Below are 15871 nucleotides of genomic sequence, written 5' to 3'. Positions count from 1 at the left end.
AGCTTATCAGGGAACTCTTCAGTGAGCCAAAAAACAAAAAGGAAGCTTACAAGAAGTGGAATCTCGGGCAAACAACTAGCAAGGGGTATAAGAGCATTTCTTGGGCATGCAGGGATGAAATCAGGAAGGCCAAAGCACAGTTGGAATTGCAGCTATCAAGGGATGTGAAGGGCAACAAGAAGGGTTTCTACAAATATGTCACCAACAAGAGGAAAATGAGGGAAAGTGTGGGTCTTTTACTAAATGGGGGAGGCAACATAGTGACAGATGTGGAAAAGACTGAACTACTCGATGCCTTTTTCACCTCAGTCTTCACAGGCAAGGTCAGGTCTAAGACTATTGCACCTGGTAGCACAGTTTGAGGAGAAGGTGAGCAGCCAACAATGGCAAAAGAACAGGTTAAGGACTATTTAGAAAAGCTGGACATGTATAAGTCCATGGGGTCAGATGGGATGTACCCAAGGGTGTTGAGTAGACCTGTGTGAAGCAGCTAGCATTCACTTCAGATTCAGCCAATTTGGGGGACAGTGATTCAATTTGGTGATTCGAATCACTGTCCCAAATCGATCTGGCTGAATCTGATTCAGAGATTTGGCTGCTGCTGAATCTCTGAATCACCCAGGCCCATCCCCTGCCTGCTGTCCCAGCCCCAGCAATAGTTGCTCCACCCACCCCAGCTCCTGGCACTTGGAAAAAAAAAACCCTGACTCAGCAGGTGCTGCTGGATGGGGGGCAATCCCTGCTGCCCCCCACTGCCCCATGCTGCATGGGAGGCTCTGCACAAGCACCCTGACCCTAACCCTGCTTCCCCAGTTCCCCTCCCATGGCTGCCCCATCCTCCCCACCTCCGTTCCTTTAAGAAAAAAAAAAAGAATTCCCCCCCCCGGACTCACCGTTCCTGGCGGTGGGGGGAGTGATCTCTGCTGCACCCCACTGCTGCATGCCACATGGGGGGGCTCTGCATGAGCCCCACAAGGAAGGAGCAGTGAGTTCTGGGGGTTTCTTGTTTTTTTTTCTTAAAGGGCCAGAGCTGGGCTGGGTGGGGCAGTCATGGGGGGGCTGGAGGAGCAAGGGGGTGTCAGGGGGCTTGTGGCAGAGCCTCACATATGGCATGGGGTAGTGGGGGGCAGTGGGGATCACCACCCTGCCTGGCAGCAGTGGTGAGTCAGGGCTTTTTTTTAAAGTACCGGGAGCTGGGGTGGGCAGGGCAGCCATGGGGGGGGGGTCTGGGGGAGCAGGCAGGGAATGGGGCATGTCAGGGATCCCCCATGGTCCCCTCCCCCCTCCAGCCCATTCTTACCCCACCCCCTACTTACCAGCTCCAAGTCCTGCTGCAGCAGGGAGCTGCAGCAGGCATGGAGTATCCGAGTCACTGAATCAATTCGGACCTTTTAATTGGTCCCCTGATTTGGTTCAGATTTGGAGATTTGGCCACCATATTAGGCCAAATCGCCTCCAAATTGATTCACCACCTGAAGCTTCATACAGCCCTAGTGTTGAGGGAGTTGGACAATGTGACTGCAGAGCTGCTGGCCAAGAAGAGGGACCTGGCTGTTCTCAGTGGTGGCAGATAATAGAATAACAAGCAATGGTCTCGAGTTACAGCAAGGGAATTTTAGATTAGATATTAGGAAGACCATTTTAACTAGGAGGGTAGTAAAGCTCTGGAACAGTTATTCAGACAGGTCATCACATCTCCATCCTTGGAAGTTTTTAAGAACCAGGTAGACAAAGCCTTGGCTGGGATAGCCTAGTTGGAGATGGTCCTGCTTTGAGCAGGGGGTTGGACTAGATGACCTCCTGAAGTCCCTTCCAACCCTAATTTTCTATCATTTTATGATTCTTTGAAATAAGTCTCTGAGATTTTAAACAAGTAATGTAATGTAGCAGAATAATCCACAGGGCAATATATGAGAGTTGTATACTATACTACATGGTCTAGTTCATATCCAAGTGAAGATTTTAAAGGAAGGTATAGAAGGAAGTTATACATAGAAGTAAACTTTGTTGTAATTACAGCATACCCCCACCTTTCATTTTTCAATTTCAGCCTGTTGAATTTCAAGTCTTTTGCCACTGTAGTACTGCTCAATAATTCTATATAAAGAGAAATTCATTTCTTGTCTGTTTTTTTCTAATCAGCATAGCTGTCATTTCACTATATCAAGGGCAAGTCTAGAAATGTAATTTAAAAAAAACCAAAAAACTATTCCTTAATTTCCTTCAAAATATGCTACTAACATTTCAAAAAAGATCTAAGAAATGAATTAAACTGATGAGTCATGATGTCAAGTTATAATGAATATGTATGCAAATGGGCTTCTACATTCTTTCTAGGCTTTGAGATATTTGGCACAGGGAGAAGAAATTTAGACATTTAAGTTTTATGCTTTACTATGTCAAAACTCAGGTTTTCATGTTGCACACAAGGACAGTAATTATGAAAAAGGTAAGTTTAGCCAAAAGACCTAGAGTAAATGCACACACACACACATTAAAACAACCCTAGGACTTTTTTGTCTGTTTAATATGGAAAATACGAATGCCTAAGTGTGCTCATTTTTAATTAAAATCAGAAGCCTAATGTTTAAATATAGGGCCACCTACTGGAATAGGTGACAGGGATGCCGAAGTCAGAATGTCAATGTGGTCACTAAATGGCACCTGGACTTTCTTTTGCTATTTTGTTATTTTTTCCTATACAAGCTGCAGCATTTGAGACACTAAGGGTGCATCCAGACAAGTGCATACATGCCTCTTGCTGCATCTCAAAGCAGGTTGAGTTGTGGCAAGAGGCATGCTGGGAACAAATAAAACATTCCCTGTGATACATATTTTCATTGCAGACTCAAAATTTGAAACCTGGGGCAGGGCACTGTGCAGGACCATGCTCTGAGGCAACCAGAGGCTCAGGTCCTCGAAAAAGATGCTCTGGTAGCCAGGCAGAGCATCTCTATGGTTGCCCCTTGCCCCAGTGCTGCATCAAGCTGCCTCCACATGTGGGACAAGGAATGGTGCAGGCTGCAGCAACCTGGTCCTGGGTTCCATCCCCAGGTAAGTAGGGACTGGGAGGGACTGGAACCAGGGATAAGTGGGTACAGGGGACTGGCAGGGAGGGATACTGTGGGGAGGCTTCGGGGGGGGTCCCCCACCTGCCCCCCTGCAAGGCCCACAGACCCTCCAGCAGCAGCAGCAGTGGCAGCCATCAGGGTCCTCCTGGCACAGCCACCCATGCAGCATAGGGCAGTGCAGTGTGGCCCTGGCCCACTGGCACCAGGTCCTGCCTGTGGGCCCAGCCCAGCTTGGCACGGGGCTATGAGCTGTCGGGCAGCTCCAGGCCACTTGAGCTGTCACCCAAGGCACCACGCTGCTCACAGGGATTGCATGTCATGTGGGGCTGGGTCCTGCTTGCATGGGTCCCGCGTGCCATCAGGCTGGGCCAATTCTGTGCACACAGGACCTGACCCCATGCAACACACTGTCCCCCAGGTGACAGTCTGAGCAGCTCAGAGCTGCCTGAAGGTGCACAGCCTTGCATCGAGCTGGGCCCATGCGATGTGGCACAAGTAATGACAGGTGCCAGGCAGATGGGACTGTGCTTCACTGTCCCACGGGGGCTGTGGTAGGAGGGCTCTGAGTGCCCTGATGTCTGCTACTGCTGAGGGTGAGCTGTGGGCTGTGCAGGGGAGCTGTGACCTTCCAGGGGGAACTGTAGCCCCTGCGAGGGGGGGCATGTGGGCCCTGCAAGGGGGCTTTGGCCCCTGTGGGGGGACATGAGAGTCTTGTAGGGGGACTGTAGCTCCTTGGTGGGGCATGAAAGCCCTGCAGGGGGGCCTTGGCCCCTGTGGGTTGGTATGCCAGCTCTGTTGGGGGCTTTGGCCCCTGTGGGAGGGCCATGAGCTGTATGGAGGGTCTTCCCCCTGTGAGGGGTGAGGGACTCACCTCTCCTGAGCAGCCCCCCAAACACAGCCCCCCCACCCCCACAGTCCCCCCACAATCCAGCCACAAACCCCAAACTCCCAAGCCACCCCATAAACCTCTCACCCACATACCTGGCCCTGTGGATCAGGAGTGAGGGGACTGGGGTGGGGAGAAGGCTGTGGGTTGAGAGTAAGGGGCAAGAGCAGAAGCAGGGAACTAGCATATCAGTGCTGTTCAGCACTGCACATCCTGGAGAGTGAAGTGGGTAGGGACAACTCTGATTTTTCTATGACAAAATAGCCAAAAGTAAATGCCAAAGCAAATGCCTTAGACATCAGGAAGAACTTCTTTATGGTAAGGGTTGCCAGAATCTGGAATGGGCTTCCAAAGGAAGCGGTGCCCTCCCCTACCTTGGGGGTCTTTAAGAGGAAACTGGACCAGCACCTGGCTGGGGTCATCTGACCTCAGCACCTTTTCCTACCTGGGGCAGGGGGTCAGACTCAATTATCTGCTAAGGACCCTTCCAATCATAATATCTATGAATCTATAAGTGTATAGATATATAGAATTTATTTTATGATGATGATAGAGGAACTAGTAGACTTCAAAGCTGCTTTAAACTTGTAAATATGTCATCAAAATATTGCCCAACTGATCTCTGTATACATAGTGGAATTTCATTTTAATAGGGAAAGAACACTATTTGGGGTATTTTAATGAGAGATGTTGGGTTTTTTTATCTGAGGATTTTTAAATTTTTAAACAAAGAACACCAGGATCTCTGCTGGTGAGACAAGTGGCAAGACCCAGGCAGATGAGCCTGTCCAGGGCCAGCACTGGAGACTCAGATGGAGGGCAGATGAGATGGCTTACCTCTTGGCCAACTGGTGCCAAGAGGACACACTTAGACAGTTCAAAGTGGGCCACCACAAGGAGCACATCTCCTGGGCAATAGCTTCCCAGATGGCAGGGGGGGGGACCCCATCTGAGCCTGGCAACCATGCAGCCATGGTGCTTCAGGTCCAAGGGGGTGGATGCTGTCACAGGTGGCAGCAGGTTACAGCTAGGCAACATCTCCCACTGCCAGACTGATGCAGTGGGTGGAGGGGGAAGGGGCCACTCCAGTTTAGGGCTGCTACAGAAGTTTAGCTGGCACAAGTGGCCAGGTCTCAGAAGCTCCTGTCTATTTGTCCATCCGATTACCATGGACAAGGCCCACCTGGCACCTGGCAAACTAGTAGCCCTTTTTACGGGGGCTAATGGATGAATGGAACAACTAAATTATTGGGACAACTAATGAAAAAAAACAGTATAGGAGTTTTACGTGGGTCAAAGGGTCAAAATATGAAAATAAGTGCACCTGAGGGGGACACAAAGCAGAGACCCCTGGGCCTCACCCAGCAGTCGTCACAGGGCATTGAAGGACAGTTGGATGCAGCCCACTGGTGCTTTGCTGGAAACATGTTTGGACAAGCGAGAGAAAAATGGCCCCACAGTCTCTGGGCACATTCCTGGCCAAATCCTCCTTCCTGGTCAAGTACAGGGCCCACTTGGCCAGGGCCAGGAGGAAGTTGAACAGGAGGTCCTGGGAGTTGGTGGGGCTATGGATGGGGTGACCAAAAACAAAAAGGTGTGGGCTGAAATTCAACCAGAACCTCAGGAGGAGGTTCTGGAGGTGAAGGAGGAGGTGGAGGGGCTGCATCCTGGAGCACTCAAGGGTCATGTGTGCCAGGGTCTCCATCTGCCTGTAGAAGGGGTAGGAGACCAGGGTGTCCATGAAGCTTGCTACATACATGCCCATGAGGACGGCTCCATGAAGGAGCTGCCAGATGAGGTCTCTAGTGGATCATGGGATGAGGGTGGAATACAGACTCAGCCACTGGGGTGCCCCAGCCATGCCCTTGCCCAGCAGGTCCCGCCACTTGGTGTCTGGGTGGGACGTGAGGGTGTCATGATGGATCATGTGGCACACAAGTGTGTAGAGGTGGCAGTGATAGGTGGTGGAAAAGCAGACTGGTCTGATGTCCTTCATCCAGCTCAGGTGGTGGAGCGGGGAGCACAACAAGGTCGGGCAAGGCACTGGCCCCATAATAAACTCTGGTGGGCTGGAGGACATGGGGGTGGAGGGGGACCACCATCATGCAGGGCATGGTTGACAAGGGCAAGGGCATCGGGAGGAAGGGCAGATTTCACCTCCTGGACCATACGGCAAATCGCACATGTCATGGGTAGGCCAGCACAGCAGGGTCCACCCACTCCTGCCTATCATAGTCCAGGAGGTCTCCGATACAGGTAACACCAGCCAGGATCAACCTCTGTCACAACTGGGGCACCATGCTGTCAGCACCTCCAGCTGGGGGTTCCAGATGAGGGGCTCGACAAGCAGGTTGGTGCCCTAGGCAAGTGTTCATAGATTCATAGAAGAAGGGTCAGAAGGGACCTTGTAGATCATCAAGTGTGACCCCCTGCCCTGGGAAGGAGAGAAAACTGGGCTCAAATGACCCCAGCCAGGTAGACATCAAGCCTCCTCTTAAAGACCCCCAGGGTAGGAGTCATCACCTCTTGCCTTGGAAGTTGGTTCCAGATCCTAGCCACCCTGACTGTGAAGTAGTGCCTTCGGATGTCTAGTCTAAACCTACTCTCTAACAATTTGTGGCCATTATTCCTTGTTACCCCAGGGGATGCTAGGGGGAACAGGGTCTCTCCCAAACCCTGCTGGTCCCCCCTGGTGAGTTTATAGACGGCCACCAGGTCCCCCCCTCAGCCTTCTCTTGCGAAGGCTGAACAGGTTAAGGTCCTGTAACCTCTCTTCGTAGGGTCTGCCCTGCTGTCCCTGGATCATGCGGGTGGCCCTCCTCTGGACCCTTTCAATGCTGTCCACATCCCTCCTGAAGTGCAGTGCCCAGAACTGAACACAGTACTCCAGCTGTGGCCTGACCAGTGTCGCATAGAGGGGGAGGATCACCTCCTTGGCCCTGCTTGAGATGTATCTGTGGATGCATGACAAGGTAAGGTTAGCCCTATTGACTGTGACCTTGCATTGTTGGCCCATGTTTATCTTGAAGTCAATAATGACTCCAAAATCTCTTTCTGCCACCGTGCTCTTGAGAAGGGAGTTTCCCAGCTTATAAGTGTGCTGCTGGTTTCCACTGCCCAAGTGCAGCACCCTGCACTTGTCAGTATTGAAACCCATCCTATTTTCATTATCCTACCATGTAACCTGTCCATGTCCAGCTGTAATCTGTCCCTCCCTACCAGTGTGCCACCTCATCCCAAATCTTGGTATTATCAGCAAATTTAAACAGGCTGCTTTTTACCCCATCATCCAAGTCTCCAATAAAGAAATTGAACAGTGCAGGCCCAAGGACCAAGCCCTGGGGGACTCCACTGCCCACTTCCCTCCAGGTTAAAAAAGACCCATCCACCACTGCCCTCTGACTACGACCCTTCTGCCAATTTTCAATCCATCTGACTGTGCAGGTGTGCATGCCACAGTGCCTCTGACTGTGTATGCCACAGTGTTGCAGGGGACCTGAAGGTGGAGACCAGCCTCCAGGCCTAGAGGACATCTTGGTAAAACTCTGGCAGCCCTCACAGGTCCTGCAGGGAGAAGCCCCACAGGCCGAGCAGCTGCCAGTCATATTAGACTTCCTGGAAGTGGCAGAGGAAGGTGCACGCCCAGGTGGCCCCATGCCATGTGGCTACTGACACCATACAGTAGTCACTGCAGGGCCTGAAGGTGGAACATCAGGACCTGGCTGCAGAGGCAAACCAGGCCCTGGCTTCCCTCCTGCAGGGGCAGGCTCAGGACCTCTGCATTGAACCAGTGCTGTCCTGGCCAGAAAAACTCCAGCACCCATCTCTGGAGCCCTGCCAGGACCTCAGGGGGCACAGGCAGGGCATGTAAGTGGTGCCAGACCATGGACAGGACCAGCTGGATCAGCACCAGCACTCCCCCACACAGGGAGAGACACATCAGGAGCCCTGCCTATGCCACCCAGGAGGTGCTCTACCACCCTTGCCTCCATCTGGTGCCTGTTCTCTGGCAGGGAGGTGTCTCTGGGGGACAGGTAAACCCTCCCCAAGTAGAGCAATGAACCTGTGCTCCAGTGGATCCCATGAAGCAGAGGTGGGAGTGACCCCACCTGCCATCCGTCATGCACCGCCAGGCCAAAGCTCTTGACCCAGTTGACCCAGGCAGAGAAGGCCACTGAGTACAAAGCCTGGCAGGCCTCCACCTGTGCCAGGTCACCTGAGTCCTGGACCAGTACATTGTCAGCATACACTGACAGGACCAGCCACACCACTGGCTCCTGGAGCATCAACCCTGCCACTCACCTCTGCAGGAAGGGCTCCAGGGCCAAAGACTACAGCTGGCCTGACAGTGGGCAGTCTTGATGCACCCCTCTCCTGAATGGGATGGGCTCTGTCAAGGTCCATTTGAGCTTGACCAAGCACTCTGCACAGGCTTACAACATCTGGAGAGCCTGCATGAAGCAGGGCTCAAAGACAAAGGCCTGCAGCATTCCTATGAGGTACCTGTGATCCACTCTGTCAAACATCTTCTCCTGGTTCAGGGATAGGAGGGCCAAAGACAGATCCTCCTGGTGTGCTAGCTCCAGGAGGTCCTGAACCAGGTACAGGCTGCTCAAGCTGCTCCTGGGCCACCTCCCTTTACTGGAAGTGTCCCTGAGTGTAGCTGTGACAAAAAAGCTTGATGTGCACCTTTCCCACATCCCATCATCTCTGAGTTGAGGGGAAAGCTGCCAGTTGCTCCTGCCAGGCTTGCCAGAACTCCTAGAAGGCCTCCCTGAAGCCCACATTCTCCAGCAGACTGGCATTGAAATGCCAGTAGACTGATGCTGAACATCCAAGCCCTAGCATGGCCTGGGTCCAGGCAAGGTGTTGATTGCTGAAGGGGGTCATCCGGATGCCAGAGAAGTGGGCCCTGGCAAAGTGCGGCAGAGAGATATAAACCCAGTCCAACCAGGAGTGGCATGCCTGCTCTTCCCCTACCCTCACATAGGTGAATGCAGGGGGGTCGGTAGGATAACAGGTATGCCAGATATCCACTAGGGAGTAGTCCATCAGGATCTCCCCAAGGATGCCCACAGCAGCCTGGTTCTGCTCCCTGCCTGAGCAGTCTCATGCATCTAGGGTGATGTTAAAGTCTGCACCAAGGACCAAGCACTCACAAAGGTTGAGGGTGCTGATGAAAGTGGCCAGAGGTGCAGCAGGCAGCCCAGTACCACCTCAATATCCTGGAGAACCTCCAGCTGCAGGCCTGGGGAGAACAGGGTGGCCACCCCACAAGAGGTGGCTGAGAGGTGACTAAAAAATACCCTGCCTCCCCACTTCAGCTGCCAATTATGTTCATTGGCCAGAGTCATCAGGGTCTCCTGCAAGAGTATCATGGGGTACTCCCCCACCTGAAGGAAGGAGCACAGCCGGCACCTCCAGAGACCTTCCTGCAGCTGTGGACATTGAGGGTCATGATCTTAAATGACCTCAGAGCTGTGAGAGTTTAGAGTGGATGATTCAGCAGGGGCCTCGTGCATCTCAATGCCTGGTATGGTGCCCAATGGCTTGCACAGCGCCCTCCCATAAGTAGAGAGGGCATCTATGAAACTGCGGGCCCACCTATAGATCCAGGCATTGCAGCTTTTGTGCCCCTTGCTTTCCCCTGCCAGTAGCGAGGACACTGTTAAAATCTCCATGGAGCCTGCTGGTTCTTGGGCATTGGGATTGGGAGAGCTCTGCAGCCCCTTGGGACAGGGGTGGAGGTAAGGTTGGGGGTGGAGCTCCTTCACAAGATGGTAGGGTAGAGCTGGAGCCCTAAGGGATCTGTGCAGGGTCCCAAACAAGATTGGCCTGTTGATTAGGGGACCCCACCCCAACCCCCTCTGATTCAGGACCATGGGGCAGGCTAGAAGTGAGGTTTTTTTCTGGGAGGGGAAAGGAAGAGACACATCAGGCACCAGGGTGGCTTTGGGTGTCTGCCCCAGGGTCCTGGGAAAGGGGACCTCCCTCCTCAGGACTCATTGGAGTGAGCCCCAGGGCCCCTGTTTCTCCCCAGGAAGGGGGCTCCACTGCTGAGCCTTCCTTTGAGCCTCAACACCCATGGTCTCAGGGGGTAGGCCCTGGCCAGCAGACTGAGGTGCTTCTGTTTGGGACTATCCAGTAGCCCCAAAACCTCCTCCACAGGGATCACCCATTTGATCTTTCTTGGGGGTGGGGTATAAGGTGCAGCCAAGGAAGACCCCAGAGCCTGGGCTGCTCCCTCCCTCCATGTGGTGGTCTTGGAAGGGGGGGAGGAGTCTTCCATGGCAGAGGCCTCCAGCTGTACTCAAGCCTTCCTCTTGACTTTGCACCCAGAGGGGACCTATAGCCACTCAGCCATGGGGTGGTCCTCTGATGGACAGGCTCCAGTAGGAGAAGGTGAGGATTAGGGTGTTGGGGCAGCTACTGGGGGCATGACTAGAGGCAGGGGGCCCTGCTCCTTTTCTCCCTTTGGTTGCTGCTACCCTCCCTGGGACTCTGCCAAACCTTGTTGTGGGCCAGGGTCCTCTGAGCTCACTGGGGGCTGGTAGTTGTGGCTGTTGGGCGAGGGGCACCTGAGGGGGGAGGGGTGCTGGTGGTAGGGCCACCCCTCTTGCCAGTGGTACCCGTGGATGTCTTCCCTGCCTGGCCCATAGGGCCCTCATGATGCAACTGCCCCGGGGCGTGGCACCAGAAGCAGCACAGGTCACCCAGTGAATAGAAAATCCTCACTAGGGCCCCTGAAAAGGAATCATGAGGCAGCCCTCGACCTGCAGCCACACTCCCACTGCCAGCTGGATCATGATCTGATGATGGAATGAGTGCATGTGGCAGAGGCTGAGGTCTTGGCACCCCAGTGAGAGGGCCACCACTTGGGAGATAACTCTCCCCAGGGTTTGGAGATGGGGGAGCAGGGACTAATTCAGGATATAAACTGGGATGGAGTTGAGGACCACCCTGGTCCTCATCTCTTCTACAGGCTTAAGGGGGAGTACTCACCCTCCACCATGAGCCCCCCTCTCCATCACCTTTTGTGCAGTGGCCTCTGAGGTAAGGAAAATACCCCTTGCCATGAAAGTGGGAGGTTGCTACAATCTTGGGACCCCCACACTACCTGAGCCAGGGCCTGCACCCAGGTCTCAAAATGCAGGTTCTCCTGCTTCAGAAGTTGGCATTTCACCCCATGCCTGCGGGTGAGTGCTGGAATGGGAGCCCCACTACCTGAGCTGGAAGGGCTGTCAGTGGAGGGTTCAGGCCCCCCAGCTTCAGATCTCCCCACAGCTGCCTGTGCATAGCTGCAGTTCCCCCCCCCCGGGGGGGCATTGTTTTGTTTGTTTTTGTTGTTTTTTTCAAATAGATTCATAGACATTAGGGCTGGAATGGACCTCAAAGATCATCAAGTCCAGCCCCCTGTCCCAGGGCCAGGAAGTCAGCTAGGGTCAAAGGATACAAGCAAGATAATCATCCAAAGGTTTCTTGAAAGAGTCCAGAGTAGGTGCCTGCACCACTTCTGGAGGGAGTCTGTTCCAGGTCTTGGGGGCTCGGATGGTAAATAATTTTTTTCTTATGTCCAGCCTCAAATGGTCTTGGAGGAGTTTATGACCGCTGGTCCTTGTTTTACCTTGGGGCACTCAGGTGAACAGATGTTCAGATCCTTATGATCCTTATGACCCTTTATGTACTTATAGGCAGACACCAGGTCCCCCCGAGCCTGCACTGTTCCAGGCTGAAGAGTCCCATGGCTCTCAACAGGTCTTATGAAGAGAGGCTCTCTTGCCCTCTGATCATGTATGTGGCTCTCCTCTGGACTCTCTCAAGCTTCTCAACATCCTTCTTGAATTAAGGATCCCAGAACTGGATGCAATACTCCAGCTGTGGCCTGACCAAGGCTGAGTACAGCATGAAGATTACATCCAGAGATTTACTTGAGAAGCATCTATGGATGCAAGCCAGAGTTTTACCAGCTTTACCAGCTGCAACATTGCATTGGTGGCTCATGTTCATCTTGTGGTCAATCATGACCCCCAAGTCTCTTTCAGCAGTGGTGCTAGCAAGCATAGCACAGCCAAGCCTATAAGCATTCTGAGGGACTCCCCCCCCCCCCCCAAGGTGGACTACCTTACATTTATTGGTATTGAATATCATCAGGTTTGTATCCACCCACTTACTAAGTTTATCCAAGTCAGCCTGTATCACCAGCCTGTCCTCAGGTGTAGATGCTATGCCCCAAATTTTAGTGTCATCGGTGAACTTAGCCAGCGCGCTTCCAACATCAATGTCCACATCATTGATAAAGATGTTGAAGAGAACTGGTCCAAGGACAGAGCCCTGGAGGATGCCACTGGTCTTGGACCACCATAGTGATTCACTACCATTGACCACTACTCTCTGGGTCTGACCTCAGAGCCAGTTTCCCAGCCACTGTAGTGTAGCTGAGGCCACAGTTGGCCAATTTTTCATGAGGAAGTCATGGGACACTGGATCAAAGACTTTTTTAAAGTCCAGATATGTGACATCAATCTCTTCTCCCTTGTCCAGGTGGTATGTCACCTGGTCATAGAAGGAGATGACATCGGTTAGGCATGACTTTCCCATGACAAACCCATACTGGCTATCCCTCAGGATGTTGCCCTCAGCCAGCTTATCCAGCAGGGTCTCTGATAATTTTCTCCAGAATCTTACTGGGGATTGAGGTCAAGCGGATTGGCCCATAATTCCTGGGATCTACTTTCTGCCCTTTCTTGAAGATGGGTACCACATTGGCCTTCTTCCAGTCTTCAGGTACTTCACCTGAGTGTCATGAGTTTTCAAATATTTTTGCCAATGGGTGGGCTATTACACCTGCCAGCTCCTTGAGTACTCTAGGATGTATCCTGTCAGGACCAGCTGACTTGAAGGTATCCAGCCTCTCAAGGTGATCCTTTACTAGATTAACTCTAATGCTGGGTATAAATATACCCTCACCCTGGCCATCCCATGTCATGCTAGGCAGGGTGGTCCCACTGGACTGATAAAAGACTGACACAAAGTACCCATTAAGTAGATTGGCCTTTTCCTGGGTGTCGGTCATCAGCTGTCCCATTTGTTTCAGCAGGGGTCCAATGTTATGCTTGCTTTTTCCTGACTTCCTACATATCTGAAAAAGAACTTTTTGTTGTCCTTGATATGTGAAGCCAGGTGAAGCTCAATTGCAGCCTTGGCTATCCTGATCCACTACCTGCAGTTACGGACCAGTGCTGAGTACTCCTCCTTGGTAGTAATTCCAGCCTTCCATCCTTTATAAGTCTCTCTTTTGAGGCATAGGAGGTCCTCCAGTTCCCTGCTGAGCCAAGGGATTTGCTTTGCCCTTTTGCTACCCTTCCTCTGAGATGGGATGGCCATCCCTTGTGCTTTCAGGATTGATCCCTTGAGAAGCAACCACTCCTCTTGGGCTCCTCTTTCTGTGGAGTCATAGTCCCCTAGGGCCTTGACAATGAGCCTCCTGAGCTTGTCAAAGTCAACTTCCCTGAAGTTGAGGACTTCTGTATTGCTGACTGACTTGCCAGCTTTGTGATGGATAGTAAAGGTGATCAGCTCATGGTCATTATCACCCAGCTCCCCATTGATTCTTAGGTCACTGACTATCTCATCCCCTTTGGCCAGTAACAGGTCCAGCAACGCTTTACCTCTTGTTGGCCCATAGATTTCTTGAGTCAGGTAGAGCTCATCCGTGCACATGAGGAAGCTTTGCAACTGATCGGATTTGGCTGAATGCTCTTCCCATGAGATGTGCAGGTAGTTAAAGTCTCCCATGATAACCATGCATTGAGAGCATGCAGTCTCATGCAGTTCCCTGGTGAATTCCTGGTCCAGCTCTTGTTTCTGGTTAGGAGGTCTGTAGTAGACTGCTACCATCATGTCCCCTGTGCCACGTTACCCATGTATTTTAACCCAGAGAGACTCCAGTTATCCTTCCTGGGTGCCAATGTTAATTTGCAGGGATGTGTAGCTGTCCTTGGCAGAGAGCTAAACCCCCACCCCTTGTATCTGTAAAATCTCACCTGTACAGGGTATAGCCATCTATACCTGTGGCCCAGTCATAGGTGGAGTCCCACCAGGTCTCCATTATCCCTATGAGGTTGTAGTCATTCTTGTTTAGAAGGAGGATGAGTTCCTCCTGTTTATTCCCCAAGCTCCTGCCATTGGTGTATAGGTAGGCAAGGGTCTCAAGGGGGCCCTTGCCTTCCCCACAGATCTTCCAGGGCTAGGTTAGGGGTAGGTTCCCTTAAGTGCCTTAGCCTGCTGAATTTACAAAGGTTGCCCAGGTGGTGATAATCCCCCCAAACCCCGGTGGGCTTAGTTTAAAGCCCGGTTGAGTAGGTCAGCTAGTCTGACTGAGAGGAGCCTCCTCCCCAGTGAAGTGAGGTGGAGGCCATCTCTTTCCAGCAGACCACTGCCTCTCTCACCTGTTTGTGGGTCTGGGACTAGGTCCAGGGACAGGTTGAGTGGGTGTGCTGGCTGGTGTACCGCACCTGGCCCTTCAGGCACTGGTGGTCTAGACTTAGAGGCAGGGCCTTTGCCCTTCCCACCCCTAGGAGGTGAAAGAGGATCCCTTCCCACTGCCCTTTCCCTTGGTACCTGATGGTAGGGAAGGGGGCTTGAAAACCCCTTCAGGAGGGACATGGTCAGGGGAGACCCCCTGGACCAGCTGGCTCCCTTCCAGTGTCTTGCCTGCCATGGTAGCAGAGATCTCAGGCCTCTTCACCCCTGGGGGAGGTTGTTTGGACTCTGCCTCTAGGGTGGGGACTGCAGGGGCATGCATCCCCTTGGGTTTGGCTGGTATCTGCTCCCATAGTGGGGGCTGCAGGAAGCTCTGTAGGAGCATCTATCCCCCAGAAGGTTCCTGCCCTGTCATTGCTTCACATGAGGGAGGAGAAAACAATGAAGAAACCAAAATATACAGTGGGGCTGGTGAAGCTAATAGGGACAGGCTTGGGTTGTGGGGGAAATGGGGGGAAAGGGGGCTGAAGCTCACTGAACTACAGCCCCACATGAAAACAAACAAACAAACTGGAAGGGCTATGCTTGGGGAATGTGGGGGAGGGGGAACACACACACAAGGGGTGGGGAGACTTACTCAGACACGCAACAAACACCAGGTCAGAAGGAGTGGACCACAGGACTTACCACACAAGGGCAAAAACACACAGGGAAGGCTGCTGAGACAGATGTAAAAGATGGCTGGAGTGGTGGAAGGGGCTTAATTTGTCAAAGATCAGTCCAGGAGCCCCTTAGCCCTCCAGCCAGTCAATCAGCGTTAGAGCATTAGGCAGAAAAACTAATCAGGATCAGATGCAGTGAGGTAGTTGTGGGGGAGTGCAAGAGCAATCAGTCAATTAGGGAGTAAACCAGTGCAGGTGTGTTGTTGAGTGGTGCAAGATGGTGCAGCAAGGAATCTCCCTCTCTCCTGAGAGGGGGCAGAAGCAGAACAGATAATAACAGTAGCAGCAGCAATGGTAGGAGCCGTCCAGTTCAGCCACTCAGGGTGTGCTTCAGGTGACAGTGGAGGTGAAGGTGGGGGGTGGCCTGCCAAGGTAACTGTGGTGGGCAAGGAACCTTTAGGTTTTTGCAGTGATTTTGGGGGAGAGGTCCACAGGCAGTGCAGGCTCCTTCCCCAGGCTGTTCCATGACCACAGCTTGGAGATGGGCTGGGCAGCAGGTCAGAACAGGGGTGCAGAAGCTGGAGTGCAGTGCTGGGGTGTTATGCTGGGGTGCAGTTAAGTGTGGTGGTCCCCTCCCTGAGGGGGGGAAGCTCTGTGCAGCAGAAGACCTCCCCCCATGGTGGGGGGTCAGGGGCAGCAGCAGTCCAAGGCAGGAAGGGATGTAGCCAACTTGTCCCCAAAAGCTCTGAGAACAAGACAGTAACTAGCAG

At 52.7% G+C, this 15871-nt stretch overlaps 1 long non-coding RNA gene across 1 annotated transcript in view; it reads left to right on the top strand.

Annotated features, from left to right (window-relative positions):
- The first annotated feature begins 2903 nt into the window (after positions 1 to 2903).
- Positions 2904 to 15871, top strand: part of LOC132252221 (uncharacterized) — a 31675-nt gene continuing 18707 nt past the window's right edge. The window contains exons 1-2 of the long non-coding RNA XR_009464119.1: positions 2904 to 3054; positions 6738 to 6929. This is a non-coding gene — a long non-coding RNA (uncharacterized LOC132252221). The remainder of the gene's footprint in view (positions 3055 to 6737; positions 6930 to 15871) is intronic.

This window comes from Alligator mississippiensis, chromosome 8 (assembly GCF_030867095.1).
Source record: "Alligator mississippiensis isolate rAllMis1 chromosome 8, rAllMis1, whole genome shotgun sequence".
In the NCBI taxonomy this organism is placed as follows: domain Eukaryota; kingdom Metazoa; phylum Chordata; order Crocodylia; family Alligatoridae; genus Alligator; species Alligator mississippiensis.
The sequence above is the reverse complement of the archived record's forward strand: the minus strand, read 5'-3'. Positions and strand labels throughout refer to the sequence as shown.